General features: G+C 42.9%; 1 protein-coding gene across 1 annotated transcript in view; it reads left to right on the forward strand.

The window, feature by feature from the left end:
• The window catches only part of LOC6497628 (insulin-like growth factor-binding protein complex acid labile subunit), a 45,702-nt gene that overhangs the window by 6,226 nt on the left and 19,968 nt on the right, over nt 1-19,508 (forward strand). Inside the window, exons 2-3 of the mRNA XM_001961640.4 lie at nt 6,630-6,671; nt 12,838-12,858. The gene's annotated coding sequence lies outside the window, so the exon portion shown is untranslated. The remainder of the gene's footprint in view (nt 1-6,629; nt 6,672-12,837; nt 12,859-19,508) is intronic.

Below are 19,508 nucleotides of genomic sequence, written 5' to 3' on the forward strand. Positions count from 1 at the left end.
TAACTGACAGGACTCGTAAAAAACGTTCGCTGTCTAAAATCACATGTAAATTGAATGTCAGCCCGTTGGCAGAGCTGTCGCCCGCTAATTTGATCTAAATTCACGCACTCATTTACTTAAAATATGCGTAATGACAATTTGATTAGGGTAATTTGATGTTGATCTTCAGCGGCGCGTTGCCAAATCCGCAACATCGTCAAGGCATCCGGCAAGAACAGCCCGCCGTCGAGGACATCCGAGGCCAACAAGGCGGAGAATCATGTAATCATTTTGGTGGCAATTTGGCGATGCTTGTGAGCCGTTTATGTTAAATTAATATGCAACAAGAAAAACAACAAGAGCTAGGCAAATTGCGGCAATAAATTAGGCTCTGACTGGAATGATAATGAAAATGTTTCCTTAGGCCTTCGGTTTTTAGCCGCAAGAGCTGAACGAAAGTTGTCTCCAACTTATGAAGAGTTCTTGTTCCCCTACCCCTTCCCCGTTTCTTGGCTAAAAAGTTACACGTTTAATGGGAAAACTCGTTCTGTACTTTGAATAATTGCACGTTTTCGGTAGCCAAAAATTCAACTGGAATAAATGCCCTGCGGCCGGCCCTGCCTACGTGTCCTGGCATCCTAAAAAGTCTTCCGAAATCAGTTGACTCACGCCGCCGGCCGCCTTAATTTTCATTAAGACATTTTTCACTCACTAACCTTCTGGCCAACTTATTCAATTTCGGTTCTTGGGCAAGTTTGCTGCCAAGACTTTTCATGTCCTTAATTTAGCGCAGAATACGAATTCATTCGGCCGGAGCACGAGTCAAATCAAGTATAGAGTATAGACCAGAGAATCACCAGGACCTACCTTACTTCTTGTGTATTAAACACTTAAACCAGTAACTAATATACCCGAAATTACTTTCGGTCAAAATCACACTCTGCCGCCGTGAAATCCCACAAACACGTACTCCAGAAATACGGTCCACAGAGCCAGGAGAAAGCCACAAAGGACGCAAAGAAGCAGCCGCAAACAAAATAAAAACCGGGCTCTCCTCGGCCTCGGCCTCGGCCTCGGCCCAGACGAAAACTCAAAAACACAATATATTTTACAAAATACACACACCCAGCCACACACTCCACGCTGCTGGGTGTGCGCATTGTTACAAATGGCGAGCTGGAAACACAATTCGAGGCAAGTGTAGCGAAAATATTGTGGTAAATACTTTAAATTTAATGTAAGTGGCTGTCGGAGAGAGTATGCCACTGTGTGTGTAAAGAAAGAGAAGGCAGATAGAGTGAAACAGAGACAGGTAGTGAGTAAAGCATCTTTTCGACCGAGAAGTGTTTGGGCAATATTTTCATAATTAATGGCACGTGCATTGAGTGGCCGAGTCCATCAAGGAAATAATTACAATTTGAGGTGCAACATGGCAACAATGTGGTCAGAACAATTAAATATAAATAAAGGCCGGGCGGAGTGTGTGTGGAGCAGATTGTGGTTTATTGACCAGCAGGCTTTGGCCCGCCAAGAGCTCTTTCTTTGCAGCGGTTAACCACGTACTATAATCCTAGACTGGAGAGCAATTGCCTAAAAACTGTTTGCTTTTTCAGAGCTCTTAAATTTTTGACTGACGGCTTGAATAGATAGCTTTTTCCTTAAGGCCCAAGAGTGGCTACCTCAATTTAGGAGTATTATTTATTCATCATAATTTCCGGATCTTTTAATAAACTCTCCCGCCCTAATTTCGGCTCGAGCTTAAAGCAATTACAATACGAAATTATGAAATTTTCATAATTTGCTTAAATGGCCAGCAGCATTAAAGTGGGTAGCCCCCAAAACTGGATCCCGAAATTCCTCCCACAAACCGCCGAACCAAAAGAAAAAAAGACAATGTACGGAGCCACCGCAAGGACGAAGCTGCGAGAAGAGGGCGAGGGCCTGGCGTCGCTTATCTATGTGCATAAGTTATGAAGGCTGGGGCCAGAAGCTGCTCATCGTTAAAACGTGTTCAGTGTCACGTTGGACAAGGATGCCCCACCTCCATTAGGGCTCTTTGGGCCTTTTTGCCTGCCAGGGCTTAAGCCAGAGTGGGTGTATTTAAAATGGCAGAATAAAATGTTAACATGCGAAAGGGAATACGTTAACACATATTCCCAATTAAGGGTGAGGCGTGGCATACGCCAGCTATAGTCTCCAATGCACTCACATCCCACAGACTCAATAAGTGACGGCCCAAGGACCGTTTCAGGATGCAGATGAACCCAGGATGCGGCCACATAAAATGAACCATTGCGAATGGAATGGAAAATTACTTGATCCGGCTTACTTAGTGCAGAGGTGAACCTAGTGACCGCAAACATTGTGGACTGAAATCTTACAGTTGTATCCTACAACTTGGACCTTCCCAAACTAAGGATGGTTTCTATTTTTGAATATTTGTTTAAGTCTAAGTAATCTAATCCGTGAAACTAAAACCATAAAACCAATATTTCTCGACCTGATTTTGAATTTCAAATACAATTTGAGAGTAGATTTCTCTCTCTGTGGCACACAAGGCGATGAGGCGTGCTGGAGGCCAACCATTACCTTTATGGCATCCCCGACCCACACACGCACCGGCCAGGCCGAGTGTGCGGGTGCAGCACGGGCGCCTGGGAGGGCCTCGAGTGCAGCAGGGACATACTTGCCAGGCTTTCAGAAGTCCTGGCTTACGCTAGAACCTTGCAGAACTCTGCCTCGTAATTTCTGCCAGCCTCTTTACGCATTGTTAATTTTTTATGGGCGAAACGAAAATTTTCACTCAAGATTTATGTGCCCTCCTTCTGCAAAGTACTCGGCTGCAGAACTCCAAAAATGGTAAAGTTTCCGCCACTAAAGGTAATGCGAATTACAGTCTACAGTCTAGACATTCATTGACAGACTTTAAGCCTTTTTGGAACTTTTGTTTAAAAAAACTTAAATTTGAAGAATAAATCTTCGCTTAATCACAAGTTGGCTTTTAATTACTCGTATGCCAAATATTTGTGAAACCTAAATCATTTGAAGGCATTTGGCGCCGTTTTCCGTTTGGCATTCTTGGCAGCGGCACAGAAACTAATTTTTGCGGCACTCTCGGTCGGCCACCACAGTCGCCGCAAAGTTCAAAATATGCCAAGGGAGCCGGAATTCAATTCACTTATTGCTGAAGCATCAAAGACCGAAAATATCTGATACGGAGACCGCATGTCGTCTCGGGGTACTCCTGCTTCCGCCCAACCTTTGCAGCTGCATGGAAAATCGATTAGCCGACCCGTTGACCAGAACAGTTTGTTTATCGCACACCGTGTTCCAGGAAAATCTCGTGGCGGGTCAAACTTCTCCCAAATTATTTTTGTCCTTTGCATCAGAGCATTCACTTCGGTTAGTTAGCACTCTCTGATGCAATTCTGACCCAAATAGTCGCCCGATTTTTGGCTCGTCCTTGTTGGGTTTCCCTTTCTCCTTCTTGGCAGTGGAATTCTGGCAAAATTTGCATAGACTGACAAAAATATTGAATTAAATTTATGGAAGGCGAGCTTATGCGGTTGGTTTTTCTTCGCTAATCTGCGAAAGTGTCGAGCAATCGATATCTGCTTAGGGCCTCAGCTCTTGAATAAAAATAATCCATAACCGGCTGCCTCCGAGGCACCCTGGCTCTCTAAATATTAGCCAGCTCACATTTTAAGCTTTGCAAAATTGAATTTACAGCTCTGTCAGGGAAATTTGATCGATCGCCGGAGGCGGGACTCAGCACGGGTGTTGAGCACACACCGATAGCCGGTTATTCCCAGCAGCCGTGTATCTGTCGGACCTTTTCAATTAGTAATTTTAATTATCCTGCCCGGGAGCAGAGTCCTAGCCAGGGTGTGCGAAATGCACAAAATTCGGGACCAGTTCGGTGGTGTTGGCTTTTGTTCAACTGTTTGTCTGCGGAAATTGAGCTCTGCATTTTGCCAAACTGTTATTTGGGTCACACAAACAAACAATTGATGGCCAAAACCTGGGGCGGGGGAGTAATTTGTAATATATATTCGATATATATCAATATCGAGTTTCATTTCGTGTCGTTGATTAGCATGTGATTTGCATATTTGCACGGCGGAGTATTGTTTGTCGCCAATCCCACCTAAAAAAACATATTCTAGCAATAGTAGCTTTATAGCTTAATAATAATATTGCCAAACTATCATACTAGTTGCAAACAAAAGCTACTTTAATGTTGAGCTCTGCCAGCTCATCCATCTGTCTGTTTTGCTCATTTTGCCTAATAATGCATATGACGCACTCGGCGAACTATGTGTCGGTTCTTCATTTTTTGCTCCACTTGGAAGCATATTTGCACAAACTGCCGAAAATCCATTTCGATTTCAAGCCATTAGTGTCCCAGTCCCCGTCCCTGTCCCAGACGCAGTCAAAAATCCGAAACTGGGGATGCGGACAAAGTTTTGTTTTCACGCTTCGGCATTAAAAGAAAACAGTTGGCCCCAAACGGCAGAGAGGAGTAAGCCCCAAAGTTTTGCAGTTTTGTCTGCAGTGCACCCTGCAGAGGGCTCTTACGCTTTCGATTTGTTTTTTTCCCGGCTGCCATTCTTCAACTTTGACTGTTTTTTGCGGATTTTCTTTGTTTGTTTGTTTGGCGGCGAAAAATTAAAGGAAAATAACAGCGGTAATGAAATAGAAATAAGCGAGCGTTGACTCCTCCACTCCTGCCCCCAGAATGGCAACGCATGTGAATGTCCTTTTTTTTGACAAACTTTGTGGCTGGTAGGAGCTGTATTCTTGATCGACTGGCAGCGTAACTTTTGCCGTCAAACTTTTCAACTGCTTGACAATTAGCCATAAAAGTATCAGGAATTCAAGAATATTTTTAATAAAGAAAAGCTCTCCATTTGCCGATGTAATCCCAACAGTGGTATCCGAAACTTTTCTGTGGAAACGTCCTATGGGCATTTCCTTTTAAGATTTTAAATTAATTCTCTAATCCGGTTGAAACTTTCTGGCCACATAAGTATGCACTGGCAGTAGCGGCAACAGCAGCAGCTTTTGACTTTTGCAACGCGCCCCCTGCCACTCCTCCCACACGCACTCATATATTTAATTTAATTAAAAATACGAGTATCTCCTTTGGCTTCGTGTTTGCCAAAAAGTTGGCCAGCGGAGTAAAAAATATGACTAACGATGTGCACGAGTGCCACGCCCTCTAAGCGCTCCGGAGTCCAGACTAACTGGCTGAAATGAAGACCCTGGCTAAACTGGTTACGGTTACGGGGTATCCACGTGCCGTGGCCGGCTGTTCCACTGGGGGTCATGTGGGTCAAGTGGCCGGTCAAGTGGGTGGGCTCGCCCACCCCCTCCTGCGGTCTGTGTTGTCCTGGCTAGGGTTAAGTGGTTTTTAATGAAAGTTAGCATCCGTGTTTATGGAACTTGCTGTTGGGAGCTGGGATGCTGGGCTGCTGGGACCGGAACTCGAATTATCGACTACTTTCGCTCAGACGAAATCAAAAGGCAGACCAACGAATAATTGTACAGACTCCGGCGGGGCCGTAAGGTCAGACCTGATTAATTGTTTTGACTTTGGGGCTGCTCCGCGGTTGAATTTCCTTAAATGCACTCGTTCTACGATCAAAGGAGAGGAGCCGCTGGTGCACTTTTTAATAAAAATATTATTCCTCTCCTTTGTTTATTTTGAATCCAGCTTTTTATTGCTTTCCAGCAGCTCCTGCTCTTGCATATCTTTTCGTTATATTTTTCCCTGTGAGCTTTCGTTTTGGCTCTGCGAATTTTTGCGGCACTTTTTCAGTTGATTTCCTGGCCCGCGTGCTTCCTGATCGGAACTGTGTATTTCCGGTACGTCCATTACGAATTTTAAATGCAATTCTGTTTTGTTGTGGCCCTATGCGTTTTTTACCTTTCGGCGTTCTTTTTTTGGCAACCGGGGCACAAAATTGGCAACTTTGAAGTTGAAAAGAGAGAAATGTTTTGGTAAAATTTGGTTTTATCAATCGCTGCGCAGATTAAAATGCCGCCCACAGTTTGTTTTAAAATATTTATACGCCCAATTAAAATTAATTTTCCGGTGAACTCTGGTCGTTTCCGCCGTAAAATACGTGCCATCTTCATAATTAATTCGTTTGTGTTTGTCACCTTATACTGCGTTTAATAAACCCAGTGAGATTTGTATCTGCAACATTTGTCTTCGCCCTCCTCCGTTGTGGTCAGGGGTTTTCCGGTGTGCCCCAAAGTTTTCCCCAACGGTCTCGGTACCGGTTCCGATCCCAGGACCGAATTCCCCACAGATTTCGGGACTGCTTAACATGCCTGTCGCCTAGGCTCAACGCTCAGTGATTTTAATTAACATTTCTGATTTTGTGGCTCACCATGACCCCCAGCCTTTGAGTGTCTCAGGTGTGCCGGTGTGTGGTCGGGGTTTATTAGCACACCTGTGTACAGGTTACACTCAGAGCATTAGCTTTAACTTTGTCTGCCGAAACTAATTGAATTGCTTGCCTAATTAAGCCGGGGGATAACTTTGCTGTGACTAAGATTTCGTCGGCTCTTAATGCATTTCATGTGACTTGATTAAGATATTTTTGTCCTCGCATTTATGTAATATTGTTTCTGTTTTTCAGAGAGACGACTGAGCCAAAAGTTCAATAAACCCACACAAGAGGGTAAGTTTGATGGCAAATATTTAATTTCCCCCACTCGCTGTGACAGGTCGACACAAACATTTCCAGCTTGACAGTTTCCAATGCTTTGACAGTGCATTCATCATGGCATCTATCAGCCAAGAGTCAATGGCACCATTTTTGGCATTGCCTTAGTTTCGTTTTCAATGAATCTTGCCAATAATTTCTCTTGCCACAGGCTCCCGGCAAGGAAGCTTGTTAAACAATATTCCTGGCCGTGGCTCAAAGGCAGAGACTCGATATGAGCCGGAATGGAGAATGGGGAATGGGGGAATTGCGAACTGAAATCCAATATCAAAGCGCCAAATGACTGCAAGCTAAAACTACGGCTGCCAGTATATTTTCTTTGATTCCGATGCTGTGTGTTCGACATCCGCACTCAAACGGAGAAGAAATCTAATTATGAGCATACACAAAAAGTGGGACCAACAAGACATAACTATGCAAGGATATGCTATGCTAGCAAAGATATCCTGTGACAATCTCCCTAAAAAACACCAGTTAGAATCAAATTAAATCGAAAGAAAACTAATATTTAAGGCTGAAAATGTATCATAGCTTTCTTCATTGAAGACAACTAAGCAAAGCATCTCAACTCGTATGGGACTTTCCCATGTGATGAAGTTGATAATGCCGAAGAGGCCAGATAAGATCCGCCTGGGAAGTGCCTCGAAATGAATGGCAAAGGCGAAAGCAAACGCCGAGTCACAAAGAATTGGCGGAAGGAGGAGCATAAATTATGAAAAGAAAATTTCATGCATGTGCATAAGGAAGCGGAGAGGAATATCCTTCCTGCGAGCGCTATCAGCTCTTCGTCCTTCGTAATTAATTTGATTTCATTCATTTGAGCCGAGAAAATGTTAAAAAAGGGCCAAAACAGGGCAAGCTGAATTAATTGAAAGGCAAGTCAGGGAAAGGCGAAAGACAGTGTCTACTACACAAGATATATTCCAAGTAGAAGGCTTTAAGTGAGGAGCCTGAAAAATGAAGACTCGGCCATTGAACCCTTAACCCTTTAAACGTGGAGTACTAGAGCTACTTGATACATCCAAAAAAATTTATTTTTAAAAGATAATTAATTTAATTTGCAAACATCTCCCAGTTTATTATACATTTCTCAGGCTCGCCTTGCACTCAAGAGAAGAATTTAATGGGTTATGGGAAACAAAAGCCTTCACATCTTCATTGTGCTGCCATTTTCGTCCTCTACTGCCCGGGCGTGTCGACATTGGTAATAAAGCGCTCACTTGCATTTGTCCAGGATGCCATGAATGTGTGGATGTGGATGGGCGGGTGTGCGTGAGTGTCTGTCGGTGTGAGTGCTCGACACGTGAACCGACTACTCGTATGGGTGTGAGTGCGCCCGAATGAGGTTAAGAGCTTAATGAGTGCTGACAAGGCAACCTGTAGTTGACATATGACATTTTTATGTGCCTTGAAGCCTTCGCAACAAGGGTTTCCATTAATACACATCCTTCTCGGAGCCTCCAGGATCCCACCAGCTCCAGCTCCAGCTTCAGCTTGGCCTGCCGCTCCTTACCTACTTTCAGGATGTAGATGCCCCAAGGTAAATGCTAAGGTTTCGACTTAATTAGTGTTGAGAGTTAGCCTCCTTTTTATGATAGTGTGTCTTGTGTCCCTTCTGCCTGTATTTTTTTTTGTAATTGTGCACGAGGGATTGTGTGTGAAAATGCGTAGAAAATGTGACACAATTTTCGGTCGTTTAACTCTGGTATTTTGGGTTTCCCCTAGAATTTCCAAAGGACAATAGAGTGGTTCAGTTTTTTATTTTGGGGTATGTCAGTAAGTTCGTAAATTGTTGGAATTTCTTTCGGATTAAAGCAATTTTTTTAGATGTCAAAATATTTTGGGTCAACTTCAGCTGGTATTTGAGAGTTAGAACCGCTATTAATTGAGGCTTGCACCTTTTCTCCTCCCCTGCGATGGACTGATTGGATTAAATAGAGTTTGTTTGTCTTCGGTACCGGTTCCCTTTCGTCAATTAGCCCGGACAAGCCAACAAGTTATGCAGTTGCAATCGCCACGCTCACCAAACGACATGTAAACACACATGTCGCCTCCAAAAGAAACCTCCCCGTCCTTGTACCGGCTGTGCTCAGCTGTGTGTGCACACATATATCTGCGGTGTATAGAGGGTGACCACTGGACCATTTTGTAGTCAGCCACGTTGTTTGGCATTGTCGACCACTCGTGGCCATTGTTTATCTGACTGCTGTTGCCGTTGTTGATATTGCAAGCTGATGACATTAATTGTTACATTTTGTGTTGATGTTGGTGCTGCCATTACTATTGGTACGACGGTTGTGGGCTTTTAATGCCTGGCTGGCTCCAAGTTGTAGTTCAGGTACTCCTCCTGCTCCAAGCTCTCTTCTGACACTCACGCTGGCGGATCAGTTTCTTTGCCAGCTCTTGATTTATTAGCCCGACTTGGCCGCCCGCGGGCCGCATTAGTTTTAACGACGGCGGGAAGCCTTGTGCCAACTTAGACAGTTTTAATTAAATTATAATTAATTATTCATAATGCAGGCGGTCAGGGAGCTTTATGTGCTGCCAAAAATTTATAGCCAAAGTGTGTTGCATATTTTACAACTTGGCGGCGTGGGCCTAGGTATTAGTGAGTTCTTGAATAATGTTTTGGCATGTTGCGGCTTAAAGAAATTAGAGAGTATTAAGGCTTTATTAAAAAGACTTTTTTCGGTAAAAGCTGTAAAGTTTTTCAGAGCTTTAGGCAAGCGAATTGCTCAATTGCTTTAGCGTTGTAGTCTGCTAATTGAGTGCAAAAGGTTACAAGTCAATTACGCAATTGAACATCGCGCCGCACTTGAGCAAATCATTTGACAGACAACCGACAGCAGCAAAAAAGGGAACATGTGCGATGAAAAGAACAGCGGCATCATGAACCCACACACGCAATATCAACAAGTTCATTAAAAAAGTTAGCACAAAAGCAGCAGCGGAAAACCAGGGAAAAAAACATCGGCTGAAGCCAAGCGGACGGAACCCCGCAAATGTAACGCTTCACTAGAACTTGGCGAAATTGTTATTTTTTTCACTCCTTCCATACTTTGTTATCTGCAGTCCCTGAACCCCGACCCTTTTAGCCTCAATAGAGAGGGGGTGGCCGGAAGTGATGCAGCTCATTTGTGTCAGACCACAAAATGGAGGAGAGACTGCCATAATGCAGGAATTAAAAGGAACCTGGATGGCAAACATTTTTTATGAACAAGTTAAGAGATAGAAGGGGGCTCCCTAGTTTCTTGACAATATGATTCTGTATGATACTAAATCCTTCCTATTTTTTTAAGTAAATGTAAATACTTGCCACTTATCCACTTATACTTTAAGCTCATAGAACGGAAATCATTTCCTCGTCGAGCAACCCCAATTGAACTCAGCTTGAATGGGCTTTGAGGGTGCTAGCTCCGACCGGAAATGACTCGCCAATTGAATTGTGTGCGAAATACCAATGCTCGGATGCAAAGTAACCGGGAAACACTTCCCGCATGCACATTTGGTTGCACCTTAATGACGTCAGCCAAGTGTGTCGATGTCCGGAGTCCGGGAAAGGGTTGAAAAAAATAAAAGACAGCGAAAGGGGAAATCGACACGGACCTGAAAAGTGAAACCGTGAAAAGTTCAGAGCGACGGTTTCCTTTTGTTATGCACATGAATTGTTAAAGGGAGTGAACCTCCACGGGCACCTCTACCGGGTTGGTCTCCCTTCTCGCTTGCCGGAAGTTTGTGGTGGGAAATTTCATTTATGCTGACACTTGACTTGACTTGACCCCCCGCCAGCTTGTCCTTTCCTTTTGTTGTTTGTTCTGCGATTTTTATTCGGGGGGCTGGGCTTAATTTGGTGCAAATAAATAATGGAAACAGACGGCGAGTTGAGTTTGCCAGTTCGATTTGGCCTTGTCGTTCAATGAAGTTTATATTGTGTTCGAGCTGTGCACTTTGTTCTTTTCCTCCTTCCGTTTATATATAGAAAAAAAATTATCAGATATTTTGAAACTTTTTCCCTGTTTTTTTGTGGTTTGGTGTAAAAATAAGCTTCCGTATCGAAACTATTTCAGTCCCAGGGGTTCAAAGTTTTCAAGTAAAATTACATGGTCCTGTACTTTCGGTTCCTGGAACTTTTTATCTCAGTGCAGCCACATTAGAGCGGAAACGTGTTGACTGCACAACAGTCGGATGTCCCAGTTCGCCGGAGAGGAAAAGGAAAAGCGTCAAATGGACAGTACGGAGTGGAAAGTGCCGAGCAGATAGCACTCTTCCTTGTGCCACACTTTCCCCGATTTCTGGCATTGACTCGGTTTGTGACAATTTAATTGTTTTGTAATTGAAGCGACTTTGCAGTGGGTCGCCGAGATTTATGGCAAAATTGATGGGGGAATTCGTGTGGCCTACGAGGGGTCAAATACCCGTGTGTTTTTGTGAATCGTCTGGCAGCGGTGATCCCGAAATAGAAGCTCATCAAATTTGCAACGCCTCTGGTGAGGTATTTATTTGGAATTCGCAATCGAATGCACAACCAATTGACATCGGCCAGTCAAAGATTAAATTTGCAGGAGCTAAATATTTGTGCTGTGACTATTGTATGCAGTAGTTAATCGAATGCAGGATGAATAAGTTATGAGTGAGTAGCTGTGGCAGCTAGTCGAGTCTGCTGCAATTTATATTTTGAAATGTAATTTTCCGGCCATAAATCTGTATACAGATTTTCTACTCCGACCAGGCCATAAATTGCATGTCGGCTGAACAAGAGCCTCATATGTCTAGCCAACTCCCAGGCTTTGTGTTTGGGCCAAGGGTGCCCATACTGTTTTTGATTTTATTTCTACCTAAAACGCATAACAAATATATTTAATATTTAAACTGTTTCACAAAAGCTTACATTTTATTTGCATTAGCTTGTTTTTTGCAGCCCACATTTGCTAAAACTGGCCTGTAAACACACACTGCAGTGTGCAGACTGGCTGGGAAAGTTTTGTAAAGGATTGCAGTGCGCGTAATTGCCTAGCAGGGATGTTGGAGCTTATGGTCTACTTCGCCAGGAGGATTCCTTCTCCACAGGCATCGCACCCACCTCATACAAAAGTTTCCTGCCGTCAGTTGCTCAAATGAAGTTAGCAAAACTGATTAACTCTCGGCAACTCGGCTCGATTCTCTCTCCTTCTTAGCTGGCAGCTGTTGGCCCAGGATTCCAAGTCCTGAATCCAGGCTGACTAATTGAATCTGCAAGGCGCTGTGCGAAGGCCCAATAAAAATTATACCTTCCTCCGTAAACCTAACAAATGCTTGTGCTTGTGCAGCGGCGGCATTTTGACGACTAATATAATTTTAATGGAATATTTGCTCCTGCATTTCCAGTTGCATTAAAATCCAATTGCATTTTGTCGTTCGGCGCCGCTGGCGCGTCCTCTTGGCTCTCGGCTACGACCTTAAATAAATCTCAACAGCCTGCCACGCCCCTTTTTAAGCCCTTGAAGTATTTGTCCGGATATTATGGCCCGTGGCCCACTTTGACCGTGTCAATGTCCTTGTCATGGCGTTCTGTCTGTGCGTTTTCAGTTTTGGTTTCAGCTTCAGAGCGAAAACCATTTATTTAGCGACGCCCTCCGGCGGCGATGCCCGGGCCCTGCCACGCCCACAATCGCCCACAACAGAAGGGAGCAGCCAGTTAGTCGCTTGGCTAATTTTGCCATTGTCCATGATAAATGGATGACTAGCTCAGAGGGGGGTATGCAGTTCTAAAAACACAGTGCTCGTGTTGCGATATAAATAAGTGTATGGTTTAAGTTAAAGATTAATTCTAAACACTGTTCTGAGAACACGTGACATCTCACTCTGCATACTTTCCCAGTTGAATTAACATTTTCAATGGCACTTCCCTTTGGCTTGTTTGCTCGTTAATGTTTACTCACAGTAGTCTTCGTGAATAGGTTGACATTTGCCATTGAAACCGACGCGTTGCCAAGGTTAAAGCACTTTCTGGCCCTCAGCACATGTGGCCAAGATCTCTCAAACAGCACCCGACTATTAAGCTAGAGGTTTTCCAGGTTAATTAAAAATACGCCAACCGTCTAAGCAAAGTTTACTAATAATGATTTCTTTTCTGTTTTTGCAGGATAGCGTATCTATAGAAAAGGTGAGTACTCCTAACAAGTATGATAAATTAAAATAAATACAACAAACCACTAATTAGAATTAGGAGGCAATACTTATTCTTTACTTGATTAGGACCTTAATCGCATTATTACTTCTTTTCTCCTGTTTCCCGGCATTCCCAGCATGGCTTCTAATGAAAGACTGACTTCAATTAAGGGCATAATTTACGCACTTTGCAGTTTGATAAGCTAAGCTCGTTTAATTAGTCGCCAAATTGAATTTCTCGGTTGTTCAACCCAAAGACCAATTAGTGCCAATAAGCGGCAAAGATTTCTGTTACCGCCTTTGCCTCTATGATCCATTTTTCAGCGCAATTATTCTCCAATTTGTGAAATTGAACACACTTTTTGATGGCCCCATAAAATGGAACATAAAATTCCATAAATGCCATAACGGCTGCTTCGCTCCCGTCAGCGCCATCGCCATCGCCAGCCTAGAAACTGTGAAATGGAAATATTCCATTTAAGAAAGCATTTTCTAAAAAAATCCATTTTCTGGTCTCTGGTGTGTTTTTACTTGATTAATTTTGCGGCCATAAAGAAAAATAATGAAATTTCATCCTGGTCGGGCCGGAAATAAAAACAAAGTCAAAATAAGAAAGGTACCATTTCGGTGGCTCTTGCGAAAAGTTACAAAATCAAATTAGAAAAATTTGCATTTAGTGGGTGAGTGAATGCGCAGAAAAGTAGGCTCGGGAAACTTTCTTTCCTACACGAATACATTTCCAGTCAGCTGGAAAAGTCTGCTGCCAATGATGATGCTGATGATGATGGGTTCTACTTGGCGTATTATTTTACTTTTCCCAACTAAATTAAAAAGTTTTTCTTTGGTTTTTGGGGCCATCGGTATTCGATTATAATGAGCTTGTCATGCTGCCTGATGGCCGAATAAACCGAAAACCGAAAATTATGATTCCTATATTTTTCCCCTCCATACATACACTTCCCAATATTTATGTATGTCCATGTCCAGCAACAGTTTTAATCACTTCCAAAAATTTGGCCAACATATGGCCTTTGTTTGTTTGTTTGCGAACACCCCCACCCGATATGTTTGATTAATGCGAGTGTGCGGAAAACTACGCCATCGCAAATAATGAAAAATTACTTATACCCACACAACCACACACCAGGGTCCTGGTGAAGAGCTCCGGAAACTCGCTAAACAACTAAAAACCCATTGCACACACTGCATACTTTTGGGCGCTGTTAAATATAAAATTCTATGAATTCGTACGTACATCATTTGAAAATCGTAAAACTTGCAAGTGTTTCTCGTGCCGGGAAAGTGTGTGTTGGTGTGTGCTGAGTTAGGGAGGCTCCGGGCTGAGTGAGAGCTGTCATAAACAGGCCGACAAAAGGTAAGCTGCAGACAGCAAGCTCTATAGTGCCGAGCTCTGCTCCTGTTTTATTATTTTTTTATTCTTGTGTAAAGAGCAGACACACGCAGACCGCATCTTTATGTAATTATAATGCCCTGCCAAAATGCTGATGATGATTACTAAGTTATTTGCCCAAGTTTATGGCCGTTTTGTAAAATGCAAAGGATTTTATGCGGCTCTCGAGCCATGTGCACAAATTAATGAAATCCTTACTCAGACAAATGAAATTTAAATTAAATTGCCTCCGGCCTTGCCGGCTTAAAGGATGTGTAACACGACGCTATTTTTAGGCAGCTCCACTAAGCCACTTTTTGAATCAAACCCGTGTACAGCCACTGAACACAGTGCATAATCAATAAAGAGGTTAAACGGCAAATAGACATGTGACGACATCGTGCCAGCGGCTAATGAAGCTACTCCCTTCCTCCCACCTCTACCCAAATGTGTGCAATAATATCTGCCATTCGACTGCCAGTCATGCAAACGAATAAAAACGCTTTTATTGTAATCCGTTTTGTCAAAATGGTGCAGCTGATGTTGGCCGAAATGTCCTGATGATGTGCTGAGCTGGGAGTACCTATTTCGAAGGAAAGTATGTGTATGGTACCTGGACTTTATCGCATGCCACGCAGTTCTTTCGCTTTCCCTACAGACTATAAAAGGCCTTCCCCACACACTGACTGGCGGTGAAAAGAAGAGAAAGGTCTCGGTTTCAGGTCTATTGATTATCAATTGATAAATGGTTGACATTTTTCGCCCACGCTCCGGTGAGAGTGACTCTGCCACTTCTGGTTAAATAGTTTAAGAATGTCTGCCACATTAAAAAACAATTTCCGCTAAATCACTTTCCCGGAAGGGGCAGGAGGGAGACATGGGAAGGCCATTGCAGACATGACTTGAGGAGAAATTCCTGTGGAGAGAGCTCCGCATAAAAGAAAGTATAACAGTAAAAGTAAGCAACACGCCTTATGTAACAAATCAAGTGCCAGAGGGTTTATTCTCCTCTGCTCGAAGAATGCTTTATGTCAGTTGAAAGAGGAGCACCCACCGAGCTTATTTATTTAAACAAAATAAATAAATGTTAAATTTAAGTTTGAGCTTTCAAGAGATCTTGAGAAGTTAAACCAATCTGTGATAATGTTTTTAATCATAAAACTCTATGGGAATATTCTTAGCATAGTTCATTCAACTGTCTACCAGACCCGAAGCCAAAAACCTCAAACCGAAGACTTAGCTCACCCTGCGGCAAGAAAACAGCAGTATAAAAATCTCAAAGAAATATTAATAAAAGATGAGCGACATTAGTGTCTTGGTTTTGTTGCTGCTGCTGCTCCTTCCCATTACAGTTTTCACTCGCTCTGTTTTTTAGGACTTTTTGTAAATGTCCAACCCAAAACCGTAAAACGTAGAAGAAAACAACATTTTTACTACTTCCTCTTGCCTTTTTGTTGGCCGCGCCAGCCTCTAACCCCGGGCGTTTTGTTGACCTTTTTCGAAGCTGTTTGGCTTGGATTTAGCCATTGGGTGCGAGATGGTTTAAAGGGTCGACGAATGCAAAAAGAAAATGTCATAAATTTGTAACACTTTTGTGGGGGCTCCAGACAAGATGACGAGCAGTCGAAGGACCAAGACAGCAAAAGCCATGCTTGAACAATTCTGTTGGAAATAGTGATGGCGAGTTGGTCATTGATGGGTTTACAATTAAATACATAGATTAAAAAACTATTTATTGGAAATGTTAGCTTACAAAACTCTCCAATTGATATACAAATAAATCATAAGGTATAGCTTAAGAAAGTGAGTTTCAAGTTACCCTCAACCTTTTCTGATACACTTCCGAGCCATCTCTGTTGGTATCCCTTTAATAATCCCAACACTAGCCGGGAGCGATGTCCCTGGCAGAGCAGGAAGGCAAATATCAACAAAAAGTGAAACTTGGCCTCTGGCACACAATTTGTCACACATACATGGCACATAAATTATACATACACACAAGTCGGAGATGGCCGGACTTTTTGGTTTTCGGTTTCGGATTCAGATCTTGCGACGTTTTTTGGCATGCTTTTTTTGGGTCGAATCGGGCCAGACCGAGCCCCAGCCCCAGCTTCAGCACGACTCATAGTTTGTTGGCCCATTTGATTAATAAATTGTTTAGAACACAAACTTACTGACTTGTGGCTAATAAAATATGAATGCCGAAAGTTTGCGGACGGCAGCAGCATCAAAGGGCAGACATGAGTCGCAAATTAGTCATGCGCATATATGGCGAGTAATTTATGTTTGCGTTGATGTATGTGGCTCAAAGGCAGTCACATTTAACCCCAGTTAGCATTAGTGAGCTCTCCCATATGCTTCTCCGTTTTGAGCCAGCATTTCCATACACACTGGCAAGAGCAAAAGCCAGCATGGGCATTCCCTTTGGGTCTGCAGTGCGTATGCGTAATTTGATTTTTCATTCCTTTTCCGTTCGGGCAATGATTTTTATGCGTTTACACATTTGTCGCTGTCGGCCAGAGTTTTTCCTCGGCGGGCCGTTTTTTGTTTGGGTCGCCTTTTTGATTACATCTCAATCAATTGGTGGCAGTTTTATGTTTGCACATTTCAACATCTTTCGGCTCTTCAAATGTTCATTTTTACGATGCCTGCGGCGAATCTCTGGTTGCCCTCGATGAAAATTTGTCAGCATTTCGACTTGTTTCCTCTCCACGTGCTTCCTTTTCTTTTTTACATTTTTATTTTGTTTATATCGAATTACACTTTTATTGTATTGAAATCTCTTCGAACGCTGTAAAAATATTTAAAATTGAATTCTAGTTTGTGTTGAACATAATAAACGGAGCTGAAGAGCTCAAAGTATAAATAGATTGTTCAACTTTGCTGCCTTTTGGATGTTTATTAAAGCAACTATATGTATATGTAGGTGCTTTCCATAGAATCATGAGCTTTATCGCTTAAAGATCTGTTTAAATATTCCGTTTGAAATGCCTCCATTTCATTTGGTTGCCAAAAAAGCTAAAAAGGAAAAAATATATAAACAGTATATATATAATATACTGTTATAATAAAATATATAAATATATAAACAAAACAGAGCCCTGGGGCCGACCGTCAGTCAGAATACAATTCAATTTTGTTTAGCAAAGAAATTTTCCTGCTTTCCTTTTGGTGAGACGGCGGGGTGCAGGGCTCAAAAAGCTCACTGATCTGAAAAAAAGGGCAAGTTATTTTATAAAATTATTTTTCATCTAGCAGAAGGTACAAGAAAGAGGACCCAAGCCCATTCAGTCGAGTGGCAGCATAATTTTCATTCAATTTCGCTCACTCGTTGTGGACTAGATGCATTCATGGCTATTTGCCATCATTTGTGTGTTTATCCACTTAGAAATGAAGCGATTTGATTTCCGTTAAATGAGGCATTTTCTGCAATCAGCCTGCATTGACTCCGAGCCTAGCCATTCGCCAGGACGAGCACGGAACTCATAATTTCGAGAGCCCGCCTAGTCTCGTATTTGCAGCTTCATTAAATTGCGTTGTGGTTGGTCCTGTTATCCGCATCTCACTTTGACTGGAAGTGCACTTTAGCACAAATTTCCTTTTCTTGTTGGCAGCCGCTTCCTTTGTTCTCGCCAGGCAGCAGCCAACCAGAAGCGGCAAGGACGAAGATGCGGATGCGAATGATGAGATGGCGCAAGGACGCCAGCTCGTTGGTCGCTCCGCTTTGCCAGCACTAAAGTGTTAAATCGCATAATTATGTCTCTCATGGCGCACACTTCACTAAACTGCAAAGTTTTTCCGCGGCTGCCACCGGCAACGTTTGTACTGTGCACAGTTTTTCTAGTTTATGGGTTTTGGAAATTAAAAGAGTGGATAATGAGTAAGTATACCATCGAATTTATAGTTTTCTGAGCAAACAAATTAAACCATATATATTTATTTGTCGTCTACATGTCTATAAAATCCTACCAAGTATTACCAAGTCGACCCAAATTTCAGACACTCACCCCTCCACTCACATGACATTTTCTTTGTGCCTCGCCTCTTTTATTTTCTTTTCCACTTTCGCATACTATACGAAATTTTTTCTTGCACTCTGAGGCATTTTCCTTTGGCCATGTGTTTGCTTTGTCATCTGAAGCTCAGGCCCGACTTAATTATATTTTAAGTTGACTGCTCCTTGCATTAACAGAGCACAAAAGAAGCTGGCAAAATAAAAATTGTTTTCGTCCGACACTCGCACTCGCACAAACAAAAATACGGCAACAAAAAGCAAAAGTTTTCGCCCAAAGCTTAATGACTAAATTGAGAGCAAGTTAGCCAGAGTTTTCAGCACACATTAAAGGCAAATAATTTGCATACCCAGCCCAACGGCAAACAACTCGAAAAGTATTTCACTAACTATTTGAGTGGCGACGATGAAGGCGGAGGCGGAAAAAGGCAGCTTTAATTGTGTGGGACCTGCGCAAGAAAAATGGCTTGTAATAAATCTCGGCGTCCACTCACGGAAACGGGGCCAGGCCTGGCCGGGAAAATGCGAGTATCCTTAAGATAAGACCCAACTACAGGCTCTTATCTGGGCGTGAATGCCATGATGCCAAATCCCTTGTCGGCAATTCGAAACGTTTAAACACTCAGTCCGATTCTGAGACCAAGCTTGGGCTTTGCGTCCTGGCAACGCCCGCAAGTGGGCCTTTAATGTTCCTCCTTGTTATGGCCATCGTGGCCGGTTCCTAATCTATAAAAAACCAACTCCCACATATGCGTGTGTACAAGAGCACAGAAAAAAAAGACTACGAATTTTTCGTCAGACTAGTTGCCAAAAGAACTCTGACATATGAACTCAGCATTTTTTTCCAGTAGATGCGTAGGTGCGAGGCCGGAAGAAAAAAGTCAGCCATCCGCCGCCATCCCCCATTCAAACTGTTGCGTTGGCCTGACAGCTAAATTCTGGCTGCTCGTTTCGCTTTCTAGAACAGTACGCTTCCGAGAACAGTACATTAGGGGTATTAACTTAAAAGACACATCACACAGAAAGGTGGCTGTTCTCCCGACAAGGCGACATGTGTCATATGCGGCTCTGGAACACGGTAATTTCATTTGTATTACCATTTAAATGGCTCACAACGCACTTAGCCAATTTCTCGCTCTATCAACTCCCAAATATTAACTTTCAATTACGAAATGACAAAATCAGGTTGTCCTTGCCGCCGAGGAGACGCTCACTCGTGCGTATGGCCAAAAATGTCGCCGAA

This window comes from Drosophila ananassae, chromosome 3R, assembly GCF_017639315.1.
Source record: "Drosophila ananassae strain 14024-0371.13 chromosome 3R, ASM1763931v2, whole genome shotgun sequence".
NCBI lineage: Eukaryota > Metazoa > Arthropoda > Insecta > Diptera > Drosophilidae > Drosophila > Drosophila ananassae.